Source organism: Coenobita brevimanus, chromosome 3 (genome assembly GCF_032717465.1).
Source record: "Coenobita brevimanus isolate Jiangsu-jjx chromosome 3, ASM3271746v2, whole genome shotgun sequence".
Lineage (NCBI taxonomy): Eukaryota > Metazoa > Arthropoda > Malacostraca > Decapoda > Coenobitidae > Coenobita > Coenobita brevimanus.
In genome coordinates this window covers 15,793,870-15,817,268 of record NC_136956.1, presented here as the reverse complement: position 1 = coordinate 15,817,268, position 23,399 = coordinate 15,793,870, and the positions used below count along the sequence as shown (strand labels likewise).

The 23,399-nt window shown below is 41.0% G+C and overlaps 1 non-coding gene across 1 annotated transcript; it reads left to right on the top strand.

Moving 5' to 3' along the window:
• Nucleotides 1-1,503: 1,503 nt before the first annotated feature.
• Nucleotides 1,504-1,622, top strand: LOC145394376 (5S ribosomal RNA). Its single transcript, XR_013896406.1, has one exon. It is a non-coding gene; the product is annotated as a 5S ribosomal RNA (ribosomal RNA).
• The last annotated feature ends 21,777 nt before the right edge of the window (nucleotides 1,623-23,399 follow it).

The window sequence follows — 23,399 nt, the reverse complement described above, 5'->3', positions numbered from 1 at the left end:
AGTTTGTCCTCCACATTGTCTTTGATTGGGGAATCACTCTGGCCCTGAATTTCATACCGTGGCATGACATGGCTATACTGGCCAGGTCACTGATAACAGGTGAATTGCTGAGACAATGGCATACAGGGGGGAGGGAGGAGGTCATGCTGGGTAAGGCATTGTCCCTGCCTGGCATCTTGTTGAGGAAGGTGTCACGTGTATACGTACCAAAAATGACTCGCGAAAATTGAAAATTGTGCAAATTAGGGACCTTGCAATTTTTTTGCATTTATGTACGTCGACGGGATTGGCAGTGACAAAACGTGTGGACGTTAAAGTACGTCGACGGGACGCCGCAGGTAAGGAAATATCTCAAAATTTACAGTAAGTTAACTTCACGAGCCTGACCCCTTTTACCCCACCGTGCTTCTCTCTCTAGAGTCTAGACCCCCTTCTCGCAAGCTCTCCTGTCTCCTTCTTGCTTCTATCTCCCTTCTGCATCTGCCTCCAAATTTCTTTTCTCTCGTATAGGAGAGCTGAGTCACGTGTACTACACGGCTGAGTGGAATTTTCTCGATTCTGGGGGCTTTCCTATCAGGCGTCACAAGGTGCAGACTGGCATTCCCCAGAGAGAATGTGCGAACGACATTTCCTCCAGGCACTAGCCATGTCTTTGACCTAACCTCAAGATTACCTATGTATGCTAGCAGTTATTATGTATATTTATCGTATTATGATATTGTAGAGTCATGACATCGCTCGGTCATGCCCTGCTGGCGAACCTATGACAGCATGTAGGAACCTTTTCTAAGCTACTAAAACACAGTATTCATTATAATATTGTAGAGATATAATATTCATGACAATATTGTACAGACATAATAATATTGTAGAAACATAACACATTGTAGTAATACATTGTATGTACAATGGAGCAAATACATCGTAGTAAAACTGAATACATATTTTTACATACGATATTGTAGTAATTACAGTAAGAGTCATTAATATAATTGTAATGTATCTATGATTTACACCCATGATAAACATAATATATAATATTAATCTAATCATGAATTACATGAATTACTGTTAACTGATATACATACGTCCAATTCAGATTATATATATATATATATATATATATATATATATATATATATATATATATATATATATATATATATATATACAGTTATATGAATTGGATATATGTATATCAGTTAACAGTAATTCGTGATTAGAAATATTATATAATATGTTACCCCATATATATATATTTTTTTTTTAAATAAATCACACTATTTACATATACACATTTCACCCAGTGGGTCTTACTTGAATGTTTACTCTTCCTTCCGTAAATACTGACTCCAAGTTTGCGATTCTTGCTTGCATTCTGTGCATTGCCAACAGTAATATACCAAATGGAATGGAGAAGTTTATAAAGACAGTTGGAGCTGGGCTATACACATAATATGGGTTGAACTTACTCATACTCAGTTCTTCCTAGGGCTTCATTGTTTCAACGGCCATGCCACGTTGAGCACACCGCTTCCCGTCCGATCAGCGAAGTTAAGCAACGTTGGGTCTGGTTAGTACTTGGATGGGTGACCGCCTGGGAACACCAGATGCTGTTGGCATCCCTACGTGTCAAGTGGGGTTGGTGGAGGATTAGTGCCCCTCCCTGTAAAACAATTAACTCTAAGCCCTTGACCACCCCGTTTGGGATACATGGCGTCTGGCAATGGATGGATGGAAGTTTGCGATTCTTGCTTGCATTCTGTGCATCGCCAACAGTAATATACCAAATGGAATGGAGAAGTTTATAAAGACAGTTGGAGCTGGGCTATACACATAATATGGGTTGAACTTACTCATACTCAGTTCTTCCTAGGGCTTCATTGTTTCATTGAGTAATTGCATAGTTTCAAACTTAGGTGAAGTCAGCTTAATACTTGTGCTCATGTTTAAATCCATCTCCGGTAGTGGTTGGTGGTATTTGTGTGTGTGACTGGCATAGTGATTGCTTGTAGCTAAAGTGGACAAGGATGGTGTAAGTACAGCTCAGCAGTCAAGTGCTATGTACAGTTTAATCATGATGCTGAAGTATGAGATGGTGATATATCTGGATAAATTATGAAATTTGATGTCTTATGAGTGAAGAAGAAAAACTGTGAATGTCCAATGCATCGATGATGTGTAAGCTTATCTGGAGCACATGTGAAGTTGCAGTGGTGATGAATGTCATGATTTTTTATGATAGCCATTTCACAAGGGACTGTTTCAGTAGGATGAGATGTGAAAATGTAGGCAGGACAAAGGTGAACAGCACGTAAGGATGTACAGCAATTTCGTTCAATCGTTGATATACTAGCGAAAGTGACAGTGTCCTGTCTCTTGGAGACCACAATGAGTTCGGTGTCTGTGTTGATGTTGATGACCAAGGTGACATTATTCTTAGAAGGAAAGCGATACAGCTGATAGATTGTGACAACGTGAGTTAACTTTTACCTGGTCGTGGTGTAGTGGTATGCTGCCTGGCCTCTCACCTGAGAGTCCCGGGATCGATTCCCGGCATATTGGCAATTTCTCTGATGATTTTTCCTGTGAAAAAAATACAGGTTCTCTCTTCATTCTGACTTGCCGTAAGTGTTTGGGATAGATTAAAAGCATCTACTTGCCCGAGTGCCAGGGGGTTAACTCATCCTCTTGATGCCCACACTGGGGGCGGAGGGACGTTGGTTACAAGATTGTGACAACGTGAGTTAACTTTTACCTGGTCGTGGTCTAGTGGTATGCTGCCTGGCCTCTCACCTGAGAGTCCCGGGTTCGATTCCCGGCATATTGGCAGTTTCTCTGATGAATTTTCCTGTGAAAAAAATACAGGTTCTCTCTTCATACTGATGTTGGTGTTAGAGTTGCTTCTAAGCATGGATAATATAACATGAGATTCCTGCCCCAGAATAAAGGTTTCAAACCATGTTTATGCATGCCCTGACTGATTATCTGACGTAGATCGTGAAATGGAAGGTGGTTAATGGTGAACTTGCCATTACCACCATTTGCTGTACCTTTCATCAATGACTGATAACGAACTCTAGTGTTATCCAGCTGGAGTATTATTATGTCAATATGTTCCATGATTACTGAGAAATGTTGAAAAAGTGTCATGTTTCCTTCCAATGCATTTATTTTGTCCACACTCTGGTGAGTTATACTTTCTGCCTTTCTGAGATTTTTCACCATTGTTATCATTCCTGTGTTTTGACCGTCTAGTAGCGTCTGTTGATATGTTAATACCTGAGCTATCTTATTAAATTTGTTGTTTATTTCTTGAAGACCTTCCTCTGTAGCCAATCCAAAAATGGTCCATAGCATTGCACCACCCAGGTCGAACAAACCTCGCCTTTCACGTGTATGTGTGATGTTGTTCGTGTCCATAAATGCTTCCGTTCCACGAGGTGGGATATCTTGGATCATGATGAGCATGCTTGATGTAGCTTGTTCTATCTTCCATTTCATAAACAGTACTTCCTGTCATAAAATTCCAGTGTCCTCAGTGGCTTGGCAATGTTCTCCAGTACTACCGGCAATCCATATGAGAAGCCCAAACTAATTTCAGTACTCATGATATCTTTCACGATTGCTGTCAAGGCCATTGGAGCTACGAGGCATCCTTGCCTTACTATTTGTTGAGAGTCTAAGTGAACAGATCCTCTTGCTATATAGAGGAGAATCCATGGTATAAGTCCCCTCATCGTTACCTACCGGAAAACTAAATCTATTAATTAGCTAATCCAGTCATGCTGTAGTCGATGCTAGTGATGATGCGCATTACAACTGGCTCATGGAGAACAATAACTTTGCTCGTTGTTTCACTTGTAGAAGTATAAATCGATGACTAGCTCATGTAAATGCTGTACTGTGGCATTTATAGCAACAGTTGCACCTATTTTTGTGTGTTTGTTTTGCGATCTTAATTTATTTTTGTATGTTAAATGTCAGGACCAACTGCCCAGCCCCGGGCTCCTACGCTCCTCATGGGGCAACATAGGATTGGATGATGGATGGATGGATGGATGGATAGATTTCCTTTAGTTTATTTTCACCGGTAGTGTTCGGTGTTTCAGTTGTGTCCGAGGTTGCATAATTGCTGGCTAAATTCCTTTGGACCCGTTTTAAATGATCAACATGAATTTGTTTTTCTTCGCCACTCGACAGTGATTTAATCACTACCTTGTTTACAGTCTTCTTAATTACTCTGTATAGGCCTTCAAATTTCAGTGATAGTTTATTGTCTCTTGTGTGAATGATACCAGAGACTTTGTCTCCTTAGTCGATAGGTGATTCTTATGCCCTATTATTAAATGACTGTCATTTCTTCCTTGGACATCGATAATTGTTTCTTCACCCTATTGTGCATGTCCTGGAATTCACACAGATGGAGTTTAAGATAATCTTCATAATTATATACAGTACTGGTAAATTTTCACCTTCTAAAATTTCGTAAGGAAATTTCTTGTCTGTCTCGTGGATAATGAAATGTGGTGTGTCTCCTATAGATCTATTAATTGCTTCATTAATTGAAGCTTCCACTCTGGGAATCCAGTCATCCCAGATTGCATAATTTTCATTGAGAATGTGTAGTAGCACATCCAACACTTTTTTGTTTTGTCTCTCTACCAACCCATTGGATGCTGGGTGGTAGGCTAAGACATTATTTCTTGCAAGATTTTGGAATTAAACTTACCCCCATTATCACTTATTAATATATTTGGTGTTGTGAATCTACATATGACGTTATCTGTGACTGCCCTTGCCACAGTTTCTGATGTCTTATCCTTAATTGGGGCTATAATCACACATCTTGAGAAATGGTCTGTAGGAACAAATAGATATTGATTGTTATTGTAGGACAAGGGTAACTTAAGTAAATCAACCGTGAGGTACGGGATATCTCCCTATCGGTGCAGGTGTTAACGTATAGCCTTTGTGTCTCGCACATGACTCACATCTGTCTATATGATTGTATACTGTATATCTTTTTGTACCGATGATCAGTAGTATAACAGCCTGGTTTGTCTACCTGTCCTATCCATGCCAGGATGTCCTGCATGTGGACTATTGTGTATTATCCTTAATACTTAAGGTATCGTTTCATAAGGTACCACTAATTGTTTATTATTATTTCTGTTGTTTGTTTGTCCTGGGTTGATCCTATATAAGGCATCACTGACTATTGTGAATTGTTTCAGTGGTATATGTATCTTTGGTACTTGTATGTCCTTGCATTCCAATTTGTATATAATTTTAGATCATATTGGATGAAGGCTCTGTGCTTTCGAGATTTCATCATGGTTTGGGTTGTTTTCCTTGAGACCTAATCCCGTGGCATGAATTGTCTTCGGGTTCCTAGATAGTGTATCAGCGACTAAAGTTATTTTGCCTTGTATGTAGTGAATATGTACATTATAGTTTTCAACCGTACAATTCCATTTTGGTTTCCTCCCAGAGAGGAGTTTTTCTTGGAATACGCCCACAAGCGCTTTTTGGTTGGTGAATAGGTGAATTTCGTAACCATATACCAAATCTCGAAACTTTTGTAATGCAAAGACCACTGCAAGTGCTTCTAGGTCTGTATTGCAATAATTTTTCTCTGCACCTTTTATTTGTCTGCTGGCGAATGCAATTGGCTTGTTTTTCCACGCTTATCTTCTTGCATCTGTACGGCCCCTAATCCTTTAAGAGATGCATCTGGGCAAATTATAAATGGTTTTGTGATATTAGGATAGGCCAAGCAAGGCACACCTGTAGGTTTATCTTTTAATTCATTATATGCCAGTCTTTATTCCTCTCCCCACTGGAATACAGCATCCTTTTCTAGTAGAATGAATAACGGTTGTACCATATGAGAGAATTGCATAACGAAGGGTCTGTAATATCCCACCAGACTCAAAAATTGTCTTACTTCAATACATTTGTGGGTTCAGAGAAATCCCTTACTGCTTGTATTTTGTCCTCAGACATGTGGATCCCTTCTGCATCTAGTCTGTGGCCTGAGAATTTTATTTCCTTAAAACTAATTTTGCATTTAGACAGCTTAATTTTGAAACCATTATCAGCAAGCTTATGTAGGAGCTGGTTTTATTTCTGTAGATGTTCATTTGTGGTGTGTGTGTTGCAATGATGATTTCGTGCAAAGTAGACAAATATTCCCTTTCCTAGCATTCCAGACAATACATAATTCATTAATCTTTGAAATGCTCCTGACGCTGTCCTTAACCCCATCAGCATTCATTTTATTTGTGGAGATAACAGGGTATTTGCGTGATTCCCGATCAAGACTTATTTGATAGTAGCCATTAATCAGATCGACTGTGGAAATTACACTATTTTCTGGTACATTATTTTGCAAGACATCACTTAACAATGGCATAGGAAACTGGTCAGGGAGTGTGTGCTGGTTTTATTTACTGTAATCTACTACTGCATGCATTTCTCTGTTTCGTTTGGGCACAAAAATAATGGGGCATTCCACGGGAAGACAGATGGCTCAATAATGCCCAGTTTTAGCATTTCCTCAACATACTGATTTGCCAGGGTATGTTGTGAGTGTGCTACTCTATAGGCTGGTACATGTATTGATTGTGTCCTGGTGCACGTTAATCTTGTGTATAATCAGGTTAGTACACCCTGAGTGTTCTCCAGGTAATGCTATGGTTTGTTGATGTTTCTGTAATAAATCTAGATCTCTACATCAAATTGTCCCGAGTGAATCAAATTCTCCTTTATGCATTCTCTGTCTGTAGATTTTATCTTACTTGATGTTCCAGCTATGGGTATTCCCTTGTAAGGGCAGGACATGTCTCAAAGTTGCATAGGCAAGTCCCCCTTTTTACCTGTACTTCCCCATTCGTCTTATCAATTAGGAACACACGAGTTTCCCCATCGTCATTCAACTGACATAATGCGTTTTCCATCGAGAGTCCTTTCAATCCACATAATTCTTCTAAGAGATGAACAGTACTATTCTTCAATTTACTCTTATGGTAACTTTCATATATGAGTTAGGCGGAATAACTACATCATTGATTAGATGGGCAGGAATTAGTGTTGCTGTTGTACTGTCATTTCTGTCTCTAGGCAGAGAGGATGGAGAGGCTGGGAGGGATGGTGTGAGTGCATGCTTACCCTCGTCTGACTATTTCTGTTTAGTCATTTGATAGTTCTAACTCTTTTTTTATTTTCTACTATTGATGGGTGACAGTTCTTACGATAATTCCTCTATGAATTCATTATTGTATTCTATCCCATTCATGTGTGGGAGTAAAATTATATTCTCTGTCCTCATAGTTCACAAACCTAGTAACATGTTAGCTGTTATTGCTAAATTTTCTACTATATAGAAAATGCAGAGATTGCTCTCATGGTCTCTGTAAAACTGACGTCTAACTGCATCATGCCCTTTATGGTTATTTGCCATCTACAACACATAAGTCTAAATCAGATTCCTCAAAAAAAGTTACTTTCTTCTTATTTCTAAAAATGCTATCTAATTTCTCTTGTGTTATTAAATTCACTGGAGAGTCTACATATAAGAATAATGAAATGAATTGATCTTCACATGACGCAGGTAACAAGATACACTCATTTCCAATCAAACCTCCTATGTGCACTTTAGATTTGGCTTTATTTATGGTTGGTCGTTTTTTGTCGTGGCTTGCCCTTCCCCCGACTTAAAAACAGAATCCAATTTTCCATTTGTTTTGCAGTCTGAGGTCCAGTGCCCCGACTTGTGGTGCCTACAATATGGTTCATATCCTTTTGCCGTTTGCTTGTCCTAGTAATTCTTAATATAACATTCATTTTTTGTATAACCAGGATTCACACAGTAATAACATAGATTGGACCTTTCTCTCGAATGTGACCCTCCAGATGAATTTCCATATTTAGGTTTTTCTTGGGAATAATTTCTGCTTGGACTCCGTGCAGACATTTGAGGCAGTCTGTGGCCTGGTGTTTGTGATTGTTGCCTTGACCCCTGGGGTTGTTTGGTTTGTCTGTTTTCAGGTCACGATCTATTTTGTTCTTTGCTAAAAGTGTTCGTGACTGCCACTGTGTCTGTAAGTCTCATTCTGGTTGTATAGGGTTGTGATTCACTTACCCATGCTTTGCTACAATTCATCTCTACCTCGTACATAAAATCTAACAAACACATTCCAGGAGAGCTTGGTACTGTTTTAGTTATCTTCAATACCCTATCAGGTAATTACACAGTGCAGCTACATAACCAAGGATGTCTACGACATGCAGTGGTGACATCCTCCCTTCAGTTGTTACCCAATTTGAGTTTTCTATAGTAGCTAGCATTGATCACTGAATTGTAGTAGTAGTAGTTGTTGTTCCCTAGGCAGTCTGGCCGAACTGCCCCGAGTCTCTTAGGAAGGCCATGGCCGAGACCGGGCTTTCCCATAGAGCTCTCAAAGAGTGTATGTTGTGTTGTTGGCGTAGGTGATTGTGTGTAATGCAGTCTTCCATAATGTGCTTAATAGTATGGGGTGCTGTGTTGCATCCTGGACAGGCATCAGCGACGGAGTCATCCAGCCTCTTCTGGTAGCTTAAGAGGGCTGGTTGGTGCCCACATCTCAGCCTGGCCAGGTGGACCCTGTCCTCACGAGGAAGATAGGATTCAGAAGGGTGGATGTCAGGAGGCTGTGCATGCAGCTGTGTGTTGTCTTTATGTGACTGAATGGAGCGGCGAGTGATCTGAGTGTGGATATGCTTCTGGAACCTGGTCTGAGGTGGGCAAAGGGGGAGAGATGACAGTATTTGTGTATGGTATCGTGTGCTGGGTGTTGTTTCTTGGTGCGGGTGGATGTGCTGCCATGTACTGTAGTGGATGTTGTGGGTTTGTGGAGGCAGCAGCAAGAAACTGGGTGCCTGTCATGTCTAGGTGATCCTTGACTTTGAGGACTTTGGTTTCTTGATGTAGGTGGTCTGTGGGTGTAGTAGCTATGCAACCTGTGATTATATTTAGGGCCTGGTTCTGTACGGTCTGTAGAGTGTTGTAGTGTGTTTTGGTCAGGTTAGAAGCCCAGGCAGGGCTTGCATAATTCATCACTGAACATATATATTGTTTGTATACTGTGGTGGTGGTTTCTTTGTTGTGTCCGAATCTTGTATGGGCAAGTGACCTCAAAGCATTGAGTCTTGGTGTTATTTTATTTTTAATATTTGTAATGTGTTGTTTAAATGACATTGATGTATTGTTTATTACACCAAGGATTTTGTGTGTGTGTGTGTGGTAGGGGAGTGTTGTTTATGGTGAGGTGTGGGATATGACTGTGTTCTGCTGTTCAGTTTGTGAGAAGAGTCACTGTAGATTTGGCTGGGGCTATTTTGAGCCTGTTTGTGGTGAACCATTCGTGTAGTGTGTTGAGGTATGGTTGAATGATGTGTGCAGCTGTGTTTGCGTTTTGGTGCGTACATGTAAGTGTTATATCATCTGCATAGGAAGTTATGTGTATCTGTGGTGTGTGGGGTGTGGGTACGTCGTGCAACGGTGCATGTATAGATTAAAGAGTGTAGGGGACAAAACAGATCCTTGGAGGACGCTGTTTGTGAAGTTTCTGATGTTAGAAGACTGACCGGCGAATGTTACGTGTGCACATCTGCCTGCTCAGTAGTTTGCCAGCCATCTTTTTGTGTTATTGTGCATGTTTGTGTTGAGTATTTAGTTTGTGATGTTGAGGCGGGGGATGGCATCAAAAGCTTTGCTAATGTCTAGTGTGACTAGGAGTGTTCTGTGTGGTGGCCTAGCTGAATTCATGCCATCGAAAACTCTCTGCGTAAGGTCTATAGGGAGGGTGTTTGTGGAGTGTAGTGGCCTAAAGTCATGTTGTGACTGGGCTAGGGGAATGTGAGGTGTGACTAGTTGTAGTATCAGTCGTTCAGTGACTTTAGAGGGAGTGCAGAGGAGTGTGATGGGGCGATGTGAGCAGGATAACGTGGGGTCTTTGTTGGGTTTAGGGATAGTGATGATATTGCCATGCTTCCAGATGCTGGGTATTATGTTGTGTGAGTAGCTGTAGTTTGATATGTTGGTGAGTGCTTGTATACCTTGTGGTCCTAGGTGTTTAAGGTGAATGTTGCTTATGTTGTCTGGTCCACAGGCAGATGAGTGCTTGAGGTTGTTAATGATGTGCTTCGTCTGGTTGTAAGTGAAAGGTGCGTAGTCTGGGTCTGTGTCTTACGTCTGATGATACGTCGGTCTTCGGGATGGGGGGTTAGATGGCTGACTTGTGAAAAGTGATTGATGAGAGTGTTTGCTTGTTGTTTGTTTGAGGTTATGGTGTCTGTTGTTGTGATGGCAACGTGTGATTGTGTGGTGTTGCTGTTGGAAAGTGTGATGCTGTTTAGTGTTTTGTAGAGTTTGCTGATGTTTGTTTTGTGGTCAAGTGTTTGGAGGTAATATTTCCAGCTTACTGTTTGCTGTTCCGATATTTTACTGTTTATCTGAGTGTTGAGTTCTTGTATTTGTTGTATGGTGTCTTGTGTATGGGGTGTTGGGGAGTGTCGCAGTGTCCCGTTGTCTGATGAGGCTTTGAATTTCTGGTGTGAAGTTGGGGTTGTGTCTCTTTCTGTTGCCTCTAGGGATGTGTCTTTTGTCCGCATTTTGTATGATTGTATTGGAAGTGTGTACAGCGGTGTTGATGTTTGTGATGGGTGTACTGTTTAGTGTTTCGAAATGTTGTTTTGTTTCAGTTACAAAGGCCTCCCAGTTGTCTCTCTTATAATTAGTGTATGTGTGTTTGTGGTCAGCTGGGGTGATTCTGGTTTTGGTAGTGATGATGATTGGGAGGTGATTAGAACCTAGGGTTTTGACCACTCTCCATGATGTAGTGGGAGCGAGATTTGGGGAGCAGAAGGTGATGTCTGGAGATGATGAGAGGAAGAGGGCTTGGTGTGGGATATGGGTATGTTGGTCTAGACTGTTTAGTATGAAAAGATGATCTGTCTGGGATTGTAGTACCAGCCCTCTGTCTGTGTCAGGGTTGTCGACATGCCAGGCCGACGACTTGGCATTGAAATCACCACCCAGGATGATGTTGGGTATGTTAGTGATGTGGTGTATCTGTGGAGAGTAATTGTGTTGTACTGTGGGGGACGACTGGGGGGGGGGGGAATATATGTGTTAGCGATTGTTATGTGTGATTTGTTACCAGTGCGTATTTTGATTGATTGTATTTCTGTTGTGGTGTCACATGGGGGAAGAAGTGACTTTGTGTGTACACTGGTATCTACAAAGTTGATGGATTTGTGTACCAGGGTGATGAGTACACCGCTACTGCCGTCGGCCCGGTCTTATCGAATGGTGGTGAAGTTATGAAACGTCGGTGTTTTCTGTGCTCTGTGTAGTTTTGTTTCTTGTAAGATGGCAAAGTGTATGTTCTGTTGTTTGATGAATTGTGTGAGTTCATGTATTTTGGTGTTTATGCCAAGGATGTTTATGTTGTGTGTACGATGTGTTTTGGCTGCTGCAGCATGGGGGGAGGTGGTGTGGGTGGAGGGGAAGGGAAAGGAGGAGGTTGTGATGGAGGTAAGGGTTGAGGTGGATTAGGATGGGTTGGAATGGGAGGAGTTGAGGGACTGGATGGTGTGGGAAGGGTTGGTGGGTTTGGCTGTGGAGGTGTGAAGGAAGTAGGAGTAGGATTGGAAGGGGGGTTGATGGGTGGGGGGAAGGAGCATTAGGAGCAGGTCCAGGTGTTTGTGTAATGTTTTCTAGATGCAAGTGTTGTGCAGGTGTAATGGGTCCAGTTCTTGCAGGAGTTGCACTGAACTGAACCCTTTATCTGTCAGCTCGATGTGCTAATTTTGCTTCTCTCATGACGCACATTTTCTTTCCTGTCTTCTGAGGTCTCATTATTCTCCCTATTCTTCTTCCTCCCTCACCCTTGCATCCTTTCGTCTCTTCTCTTCTCTCATTCATTCCCCAATTTGTATTCTCTTTTCCCGAAGTAATTTTCTTTTTTCTTTTAACAACAGCAAAACATTTCACTCGCTATCCTCTCTGAAAGTCATGTTTGCCACAATAAACAGAAAGACAAAAAAAATGCATGTTGTTTATGTGCAGTTAATATTATTACTGGATCAGCTTACATCGGTTACTTATTGTTCCAGCTGTCCATTATTCTAGTAAAAATTCCTTGTTGCATTTCCGTCCAACAAGGTGATGCTTTTACCTCTCTCCTACAGTCAATCGCCAAAAACCGTGGAGGATAGAGAAGGGGGGTTCCATCAGGTTAAATCCCTTTTCTCAAACTTCTGTATTAACCCCTAAAGGCCTGGATTCTTTTGACCGTACCGGCGTGAAAATCTCTATATGGAGCCGAGTTTTCGATTCTTACAGAAGTAAAAAGTGTTATTCCCAAGGTTTAGAGCTTGAATTTACACATCTTTTGCCTCAAACTCGAGCTTTCTAGATCAACTGGTTACTGAGCTATATCATGTCAAAGATCGTCAAAAATTGACATTGGCAACCCTTGCATATAGGAAGAGAGAGAAAAAATCACCAATATTAATTTTGGTATTGTAGAATGAAAGATCTTGATTTTACACACCAGAAAATGTATACAACATTCTCATATGTCACTCAGACACCCATTTACAAAGTCTAGTATTTCTACCTCCCAACTCAGTAGTCATCTCCATAAATCAAGACCTATCTACGATCAGTGAATGGGGACAAAACAACCTTGTCTCTTTTAATGTTAGTAAAACTAAATACAGTACATAAAATTTACTAATAGACAGATATTACCAAATTCCTAAATTACCTTCAGTGCTACTAATAGTCCCATCTCCAAAAGTATTGAAATCCTTGGCGTCTCACTTAACAATCCCCTCAGCTGGACCTCTCATTTAGATCACTTGCTAAAACCGCCTCAGAGACTCTTGGATTATTGTACAGAGTCCGTAACTTCTTCGCTGATGAGCAGTTACCTATAATTTATAAGTCATGTGTGCTCTCAGCTTGAATATTGCTCACCTTTGTGGAATGGATGTGGAGAAGTTGCATTAAAAAAAATAGACAAAATTCAGAACAAAGCTGTTAGAATTATTAACAACCCTGCCATTACAAATAAACTACCTCCCCTGCAAGTAAGAAGGAATGTTGCCTCCCTTGCATTATTTTAGATATTTTTTTTGGCAAATGCTCAGACGAAGTTGCGTCCATGGTGCCACCTCTCCATGCCTTCCCTCGTGCTACACGGGCATCTGGTAGCGCTCATGACTGGAATGTCACTTAGCCATATTGCAGAACTTCTGCGTAACAGAATTCTTTCATTCCCCAAACTACATCTCTCTGGAACTCGCTTCCCCAGAGTTATTTCCCTCCAATTTTCAACCCACAGGTGTTCAAGTCTAACTGTTACAGATATTTTATGAACAGAGGACACCAGTAATCTGGTGTATGGATTTTTTTTTTTATTCATTTGTTTTTCCTTCCTCCGTTTTATTAAAAAAAAAAATGTTTACCACGTAGCCACAGCAAGAAAGTAGCTGGAGGTGGAGGGAGTATGAAGGGGTAGAGGGAGTATGAAGGGGTGGAGGGGGGAGAATGAGGGAGGAAGATGGAGGGAGGATGGTGGGGGGAGTGTGGCATGGAAAAATCAGCTTTATAGAGTTGGTAGAAGGAGCTGTGAGTCCAGTCACAAGCAAGGGAGGGGGAGAGGGAACAAAAGATTAGGGTAGAGGTAGATGGCGAGAGGGCGGTAGGGGAATCATCCCCCCTCCACCATGGGTAGGGGCCCAGATCCTCCTCCCTCCCTACTCAGGACTCAGTTCTCACTGGTTTGCATCGATATACGTCACAATTGGGCCGAAGCCTAGTGTCCGCAGTTTTTTCACAAAGGCTCCTCTATCGATCCCATTAGGCATCAACCGAAATTCTGGAAAAGGATCGGCCGATGATATTAATATTTAAGGGAGGGGGGGGTTAATGAATAAGATTTTTAAGTAAAACCCATACCAAGTAGTAAGATTCATATGTTTGTGTGGCTTATAAATCTCTCTCTCTCTCTCTCTCTCTCTCTCTCTCTCTCTCCATCTCTCTCTCTCTCTCTCTCTCTCTCTCTCTCTCTCTCTCTCTCTCTCTCTCTCTCTCTCTCTCTTTCTCTCTCTCACAGACACACATGATTATTTTCCTTTCATACTTTTTCATTAATCCCTCCCTCTCCCTTTCTTCTTTATACCTTCTTCTAAGCACTTCCTCTCCCCTTCTCACACATACTTTCTTCTTTTCTTTTTTTACTCTCTCCTGCCCTCTATGCCTTCTATTCCTAAGTCTACTAATACCAAGTCGGATCACTTTCCATCAGGGCGCAGGGAGGCGTGGCTTGTGTGTGACGTCAGTTGGCTTAAGTAACAGACAATGTATAAAAGGGCAGACTCAAATTAAACACTTATAATAAGGTAAAACGAAGAAGGGGAAGAAGTGCGGACTCGTTTAACCCTATTAATATAGCAGTAGGTTCCCTCACCCCCCTAAGCTTTCCCTCACACCCCCACACCTTCCCTCACACTCCACACCTTCCATCACACCCCCATACCTTCCTTCACACCCTCATATCCTCTCACATCCCACACCTTCCCTTCACACCCCCATATCCTCCCTCACACCCCCACACCTTCCCTCACACCCCCATATCCTCCCTCACACCCCCATATCCTCCTTCACATACCCACACCTTCCCTCACACACTTCAATCCCTTCCATCACACCTCCACACCTTTCTTTACATCCTCATATCCTCCCTCACCCCCCCCACACATTCCTTCACACCCTCATGTCCTCCGTCACACTCCCACACCTTCCTTCACACATTTTAATCCCTTCCCTCACTTCTCCGGACTGAAAATGTCATGATCTGGAGAGTGGAGCAAGCATCAACTCACCACTATGGTCAGGAGTCCTGTGAACTGGAGTTTTGTGCCAGTCGACGTCACTCCGATGCTCCGCCTCCTGCGCCAGCTTGGAACCGTTTTAGATGGAAGTGATCCGACTTGGTATTGGTAGACTTAGTTCTCTCCTTTCATATTTTTTTCTCCTCTTCCTCCTTTCCTCCCCTTTCCGTCCTTTCATCTTTTCTCTGTCTGTTTGTTTGACTAACTTTACGTCCTTCCCTCTTTTTTTCGGTTCTTTTCTCATATTGTTACCCACTCATCCACTTTTACTTCTCCCTCTGCATATAACAACATTTTGTCTGACATCGCTCACTACGCTTTCCCTCTCTCTTCTTCATCTCCCCTTTTCTTCATTTTATCGTTCCCTTCTTCTCCTTCCACATCTTCGAACTTTCCTCTCCCGCTCTCATCTCCTCTTGGCATCTCAGCATATTTCTGTTCTGCCTCACTACTTTGCCCCTTGTGTCCCCTTCTGTCTCCCTTCTGCCTTGTTACTCCTCCCGTCTTATCCCAGATACTCCCTCCCACGCTAGATCTACCTTACTTCCTCCTTCTTGTTCGTCATGTGAGTGTCCTTCTCTTTCTCCCCCTCTTTGTTTTCCTCCCAGTCAATATTAATTCTACCCTCTGTATATTGTGCTTCCTATCCTCCTCTTTTCTCCCTCCAAATCATGTCTGTTTCCCTCCGTAATATCGATTTCTTTTTTTATCGTTATGGTCTAACCCTTAGCCGGCGGCAGCAGTTGGCGAGAAGCACCTAAAAAAAAAAAAAAAATCGTCTTTATATAGATGCCCCCGACCACAGAACTGGAACATAAATATAGTTACACCCAATATGCGAGGTTTTAACATAATCTATATATAGACTCTACCACATGTAAGGCTTTAATGTAATCTATATATAGACTGTGCCGCAATGTAAAGCTTTAACATAATCTATATATAGACTCTACCGCAATGTGGAACAGTCATTACATTTCAATTAGCATAGCAAAGATGCTTATAATACTAAAACTTTTTTTTTTTTTTTAGCAGCTATTGTTCATATTTGTAAAAGTACGGTAAATGGAGTCACTCACACCCACAGGCAAAGCTGTGTCCAGGACTTGTGACCTGGATGTGGTTTCCCTCCACCCTTCCTCACTAAATTGTTGCCAACGTAACCTAATCTTTCATTGCTGCATCTTATGACATTTTTCTTTTCATCTATTACTGTGATGCTTTCACCTTCTTACTTTCGAAGGCGTTCTGATGTATGATACAGCTTAAAGCATGGAGTAATGCACAATGCAACTTGACATACATCACAGCTGTAGATGCTTCTCCTCACTTTCTTTTGCATTGCACGGTAAGTACATCTCCTTTGAACCTTCTTTGTCGTTTCACCATCACCTGACTCTGTCTCTATTGGAAAATGTCTACAGTCTTGCAGAGCAAGGCCCAAGAGTGACTGAGCTTGTGGGTTTCTTTATCCAATAAACATCTTTGCCAAATGCATGCACTATCTGTTCAGTCAAGTGCAACTTGAAGTCAAGGACTTTTTTCTGGCCACCATTTCTCTTGTAGATTACATCACAGTTATGCAAACTCATTTCTATCAGCCTGAAAAATATCTTCTTGTAGTACTTTGTAACACCCTTGCGTGTTACACATGAGGCAGATGTTATCTGATCCATTAGGTCAACTCCTCCCTTGTGCAGTTTTTTGTACTTAATGCACACAGTTGACTTGCTTACCATATAGTTTATCAGGTCTTAGTAGATCACAAGCTGGACATCTTTCTTGGTTAATCCATGAAGAGAAACAGTTATCTACTTATTTTCGTCTGTGATATGTCTCTTAACAAAGAGTTGCTCGCACTGATTTTTAAGGGACCTGACATCGATGTGAACCTTTTCTGTGCCTGAGAATTTTGTGAGATTATTGTTCTCATGATAACCATAGGCATGGGGAGGGGAATTAGTAACTATGGAATGACCTCCGCTAGCCACGTTACTTGTTTGTTTCATTAAATTCACTTGAAATCCCTTGTCGTTATGGGAAGGGATAGTTGGGTGAGTATTTCCTGATCTGTGAACCCTTGTGAGGATGCCTTCATAGGTGTGTAAGACAGAACTAAAATCTTCACTGTCTACATCCGAGAAAGGTATCTAAGTAGCATTATCATCATTGATTTATGAAGTGTTGTTTCCTTATCTTTAGTTCGTGGAGAACTAAGTGTGTTTGTTACGTTTTCTTGTTCTACTAAATATGAGTCGTCATTTGGTAGTGCAGATGCTGTTTCTTTTGGCAATAAAATTGGTTGTGATGAAAGTATTTCCGTCATAGCACTAAGCACTAAAATAACAAACTCATTGTGCTACGAAATGTTGTCATGAAACATCATATGTATGTGTTAACTGTACAGATAATTAAAATGAATATTAATACATGGAAGATATAAAGCTGATATATAGTAATCATTGTTATTGGTTGTAACAGTAATGAGTACCGTAATGGACTTAATACAAGTAAGTGAGGAAGGTGTTTGTATGTAAAGTACTCTACAGATGAAGTGGTGTTTGTTACGAGTACTATGTATAAGCTCTGGGCAAAATAAATAAAAGTAAGTTCACCCAATTAAGAGGTAGAATGATGTCACTCTCGGTCACTCAGTGCCGTGGTGGTAGATCGACGTTCATTGACGTGTGAAGATGCTCTCAGCAACACTAGCACATCACAAAGCGACTTCTCACTCTGGCAGCTGTGGAGAGTAAATGAGTAATGATGAGTAAAGCTGAGTGAGTAACGATGAGTGAGTTGGATGGTGATTGAGATGAGTGGGTCAGGGCTACGTGGTATTTGTTGCCGTCACCTGACCTGTTCACCCCTACATCAGCGTGGTGGTGGTGGATGTGGAGGATGGTTGGAGATAAGGGTGGGCTCAGGTGGGGGTTGATGTGGTTGTGGGTTGTGTGTTGCGTTGTTCCTTCGCCAGCTCTTGCTTTCTGTTGGTTGTTCCGTAGCAATTGTAGATTTTTGTTTTTAATAGATAATGAATGGAGGAAGGAAAAACAAAGGAAAAAAAATAAGTTCATGTGCCTAAGGGCATCCTCCATTCATAAAATATTTATAACAACTGGATTTGAATTGAAGTGGAGTAAATGTTTGTGGGAAACAACTTCCAGGAAGTGAATTCCAGAGAGCAGTAGTTCTTAGGATAAATGAATTTTGATAAGCAGAGGTTCTGCATTGCGGGGGAGAGAGTGTGAATTCATGGGCTCTCCCAGCTGCCCGAGTATTTCGGGAGAAAATGTGAAGGGGAGGAACAATTGAAGCCAGTTCGTCAGAACACTTACGGTAAAAATATCTATAAAATAATGCTAAAGAAGCAACATCTCTACGTACTGATAATGGTGGAAGGTCTTGCGTGATGACAGGATTATTGATTAATCTAATGGCTTTATTTTGAATTTTGTCCAACTGCCACAATGGAACTGCTCCACATCCACTCCACAGTGGTGAACAGTATTCGATCTGAGAACGCACATGACTTTTGTATATTGTGGCCATCTGTTCGTCAGTGAAGAACTCACGAACTCTGTACATAAGTCCCAATTTTTTGGAAGCATTTTTAGCAAAAGGATTTAACATAAGCTGTCCAGCTTAGGTTGGGGTTTAGAGTAACACCTAGGATATCAATTGTAGTGGATATGGGAATATTGACATCATTAAAAATTATGTGAGAGTCTGAGGGATTCATTCTGTTGGAGAAATTAATGTATTTAGTTTTCTGAGCATTAAATGAGACCAGATTTATTTGTCCCCATTGATTAATTTTAGAAAAGTCTTGGTTCAGAGAAATTGCTGTGTTTATTTGGGTATTTATAAAATCAAATTGTGTAAAGGAGGTACTAAATGTGAAAGAACTATGAAGGGTCGAGTCATCAGCATAAGAGTGTATTGGGTTGTGAGTGACAGATAGGAGGTCATTTATATGAATGAGAAAGAGGATTGGCACCAAATCTGATCCCTGTGGTACGCCAGCATTTATGGAGTGAAACTGAGAATAAATACCATCTACCATGACCCGTATTTTTCTATTATGAAGGTAAGAAGAAATTAGAGGAACCAGTGATGCAAGGCCATAGTGTAACATCTTAGACAATACGACCCGATGCCATACTCTGTCAAATGCTTTTGATATATCTAGTGCTATTGTGTGTGTTTCACCGTGTTGGTCTATTGTTTTGTTAATCTGATGGATAAGAAAGCAAAGAATGTCGACAGTTGAACGTTCTTGTCTAAATCCATACTGCCGATCATTGATTGATTTATTGACTTCTAGATGCTTGATTATGTGTTTGTTAATTAGTGTCTCAAAAACTTTACCGAGAGTGGAAGTTATTGCAATTGGTCTATAGTTTGATGGATCAGAAGTTGCCCCCTTTTTAGGAACAGGATGGATATTTGCTTCTTTCCAAGAGGATGGAAAACTAGAGGTACGGATGCATAAGCGGAAAAATTTTGCTAATACAGGACCCAACACTGAGGAGCAATTTTTAAGTACTATTGAAGGAATTTCATCTAGACCAGTAGCTTTGTCTGCTGAGATTATCTGTAATACAGTTTGCACGTATCTGGTGTGAATCATGAAAGGAGGTATTTGAGGGGAGTCAAAATCAAGTACAGGAATATTGTAATTTTCTGTATTTAGGGTTGATTTTGTTGAAAAAATGTCAACGAGAAGTTTGGCTTTTTCACGTGGGTCACTTACAAGATTTCCATTGGGGGACTGTAAAGGTGGAATGGAAGAGGAGGTTTAGTTTTGAATGAATAAAGGGTTGACCTGCATATTTTGTTATCAATTGGATTGTTTAGTAGTTTGTTAGCCTGTCTATGCAGAACGTTTTATTTAGAAAGATTGATGATAGTTTTAGCATGATTTCTGGTATTTCTATATAACTGTAGTTCGTTGGTTCATCGATTGTTGATTGACGTAGAAATTGGAAGATTGGTTGTAACAATATAATTGTCAAACCACTGCCACTATAAAGTTGTAAGGCGTCGTGTGGCTCGAATTATAGTGCTGTTTGTTTTCTATCTTGATAATGTAGAATCAACTGTAGACTCGTAGACTCGTGAACCCGTAGACTCGTAAACTCGTAGGCGTGATTCGTATGTTCACGGCCAGCAAAATATATCAGTTCTGTAATTGATTATATCGTAGTCGTAGCCGAGCTGTAGTAGACAGAGTAGATTTGTAGGAGATAACCTCAGTTTACTTGTCGATGACAGGAGAAAAACAAAGATGAGTACTGGGGTTTGTAGTTTGTAGTTTATTTCTTCAAGGGAATATCTCAAAATTTACATTAAACTTCGTGAGCCTGACCCCTTTTACCCCACCGTGCTTCTCTCTCCAGAGCCTAGACCCTCTTCTGGCTACCTATCCTGTCTCTTTGCTTCTATCTCCCTTCTGCTTCTGCCTCCAAATTCCTTTTCTCTCGTATAGGAGAGCTTGTGTCAAGTGTACTGCACGGTTGAGAGGAATTTTCTCAGTTCTAGGGGCTTTCCTATCAGGCATCACGAGGTGCAGACTGGCAATCCTCAGAGAGAATGTGCAAACGACATTTCCTCCAGGCCCTAACCATGATTTTGACTTAACTTCTAGATTACCTATGTACCCTAGCAGCTATTATGTATTGTTTTATGATATTGTACTGTAGAGTCCTGACAATGGTGCATAACACCTTATACTCTAGTTTCACTAATGTCAAGAGTATCCTGAAACAGAGGAAAGGTAAACACAAAAGGAGGAGAGTTATTATCTAAACGTCAAGTGAGGATGGATCACATATCCGTTCACTCAAAAACAAACCATACAGAATTTTCGGCTTCTGTGGACCTGAACCATTCTATCAAATGAGTTTTAAAACGGGAACAGCAACGTCCTGTGTAAGTCTCTGTGATAATTATGTTGACAATGTTTATATTTTGTGCTTGCTTCCACCATGTGAAGGTATTTTGGCTGAAAATATCTGCTGTCACCAAGAGATGAATGACAGTCAACTTCTTCATTATGACTGTGAAAATTGTCACGAACTCGCACGATTGTGTATTCATACAAATTCGTGACACTGTACTTTGGTGGGAAACCACGAACTTTAGTGGAAAACCCACTGTGTATCACTCAGTTTAACTCTCCCTGTATGCACTTTGATCAGGATAGTTTTTCAGAATATTTGTCACTGCTCCAAAAATGACTGTTCTTATGCATGACATTAGTGCTTCACTGAGTGATTTTATTGGATGTGTATATTGTTCACCCTGCCTCCATTAACCGTTGAAGTTAGGCCACGCTCGCTCCCTGTGAACATAGCCATTTTCTGACTCCCATACCCGGCTTGGTTACATCAGTCAGCTTTGGACTGCCTTGGGAGAAGGTACTCATTGTGCCCAGTGTTGAGAGCAGCGTCTTCATTGTACAGCGATTTCCCGCATCTCCCCACCGAGTTGGTGATCAGCGTAGTTGGCTTAGCAGCGAGCAGTGCCTGCCGTAAAACAGACAGACGCCCAGCCTTGTGTAGCTTCAACTCCGTTCCCTCCACTGACCAGTATTTCTGTTTGTTTTCCTAGATTTAAGTCTGATGCGCTCTTTGAATTAATAAATTTACAGTTCTTTTCTTTGAGCTTCTGTAATTGTAGAATCGTGTTTCATTTCTCCACATTGAGCTTACTTTAGTGTGCTACTTCCAGTTCGCACAAACTTCTTAATCATGACTGGTGTTTAAGCCAGTTCTTCCGTATTAAAACTTAAATCTCTTGTACCAGCCAGGAGTTAAGCGCTAGCAAGGACCTGTCCATTATTATTATTAGTTATTGATTGTCATGGGGTAAAGATCACACTTTCTCGGAGGCTAACAGCGCTAATGATACAGCATTCGTGAGGAGATAGTCTCCGTTGTGTACTGTTGAGAAAGTTTATAAAATTTCATCCTTAGAGAATCGGCGAAGTAAGTCAGCATAAAGTAAAACTTGCTACTTGATTTCACAAGTCGATTCACTTTGTGTCAACAGATCATATAGGTTTATATCAGCTTTTCATTCTTAAATTCACATCCCCCTGTGACAAAAATTAAAACATTTCTACCAACAGACAGTTCAATTTAACTTAAGAGATACACCCTGAGTATAAGAGATAAAAAGGTTTCGACAAATCCTTCAATTTAATGACAGTTGTGCAGCATACTTGTATTACGCAAAATTATTTTATGACATTTTCAAAGACGTTTCATTGTTTAAGGATCAACGCAGTTTATAATATGACCCACTTGAAGAACTGAAGTTGAAGTTTGCGCCATAAATATTAACAGGTTAGTAGGGTTTGTGAAGGAGTGGGTGTAAGAAAGAACACATTACTGAGATAACAACCACATACACACACACACACACACACACACACACACACACACACACATACACACACACACACACCAGAACAAAGTGCACGACACTCAGCCAACTCCATCACGACCAGGCAAGGCAGGGCAGGGCAAGTCAAGACAACACTGGGATTTTTCATGGATAATCACATGGCATAAATCAAGCTGGGAATCTGCGTGCTTTAGATCGGACTTGGGGACAAAAGCCTAGTGCCCCGGTCGGAAATTCTTCTGAATCCACCCCCTGCATTCCCACACTGCAGTACCATTATTTAGGGAGACACTTGCGTGGTCCTGGGAGGGTGGCGGTGGTGCAGTCAGAGGCATAATCGACTTGCATGCATGAGGTTCTGGGTCTGATTTCCGGCCCGACCACGGGAATTACGGACAATGGCTCTTTGTTCCAAATTGTTCCCACCAAGACTAACAAGGAACTGGCTGTGAATCAATTAGGTAAGAAACATTTTGCTATCACTACCAAATAAGCATAGGATGCAAAATATTTCATATACACCTTATTTCTTTCCTATGCATTCTTTCGCAACTCGAACTAAACCACCGCAGGGAAGGTTTTCTGCAATCCTCCATAATGAGGTTGTCCAGTACTGTAGTCGAGTGTAAAGATCAGCACATTCCTGTACTAATGTTGTTGCATCGAGGAAATACAAATTGAAAAAGATGAATCAAAGTTTAAAGCGGCGATGTACTGAACTCAATATAGATCCAAAGACCGTTTCTGATAATGACAGCTACCTTCGTCTCACCTCACTCAGGGTAAGGGACTACATGGTAGACTGTTAGTTTGGCAATTTAGTAACTCCTTCTACAGATAATTATTTCATTTTGCAATGTCTTTTGGGGACATATAAAATATTTTATTATATTCAAGTAAATTCATCATACACCTTGTTGATTTCTTTAAGCCATGCTTTAATACCGGAGAGCTATTCGATATTCGTAATTTTGTTGGTACAATTGAGAAAAATAGAAAGTGATGTTGTTACCCCCCATATCTCTCTCTCACTCTCT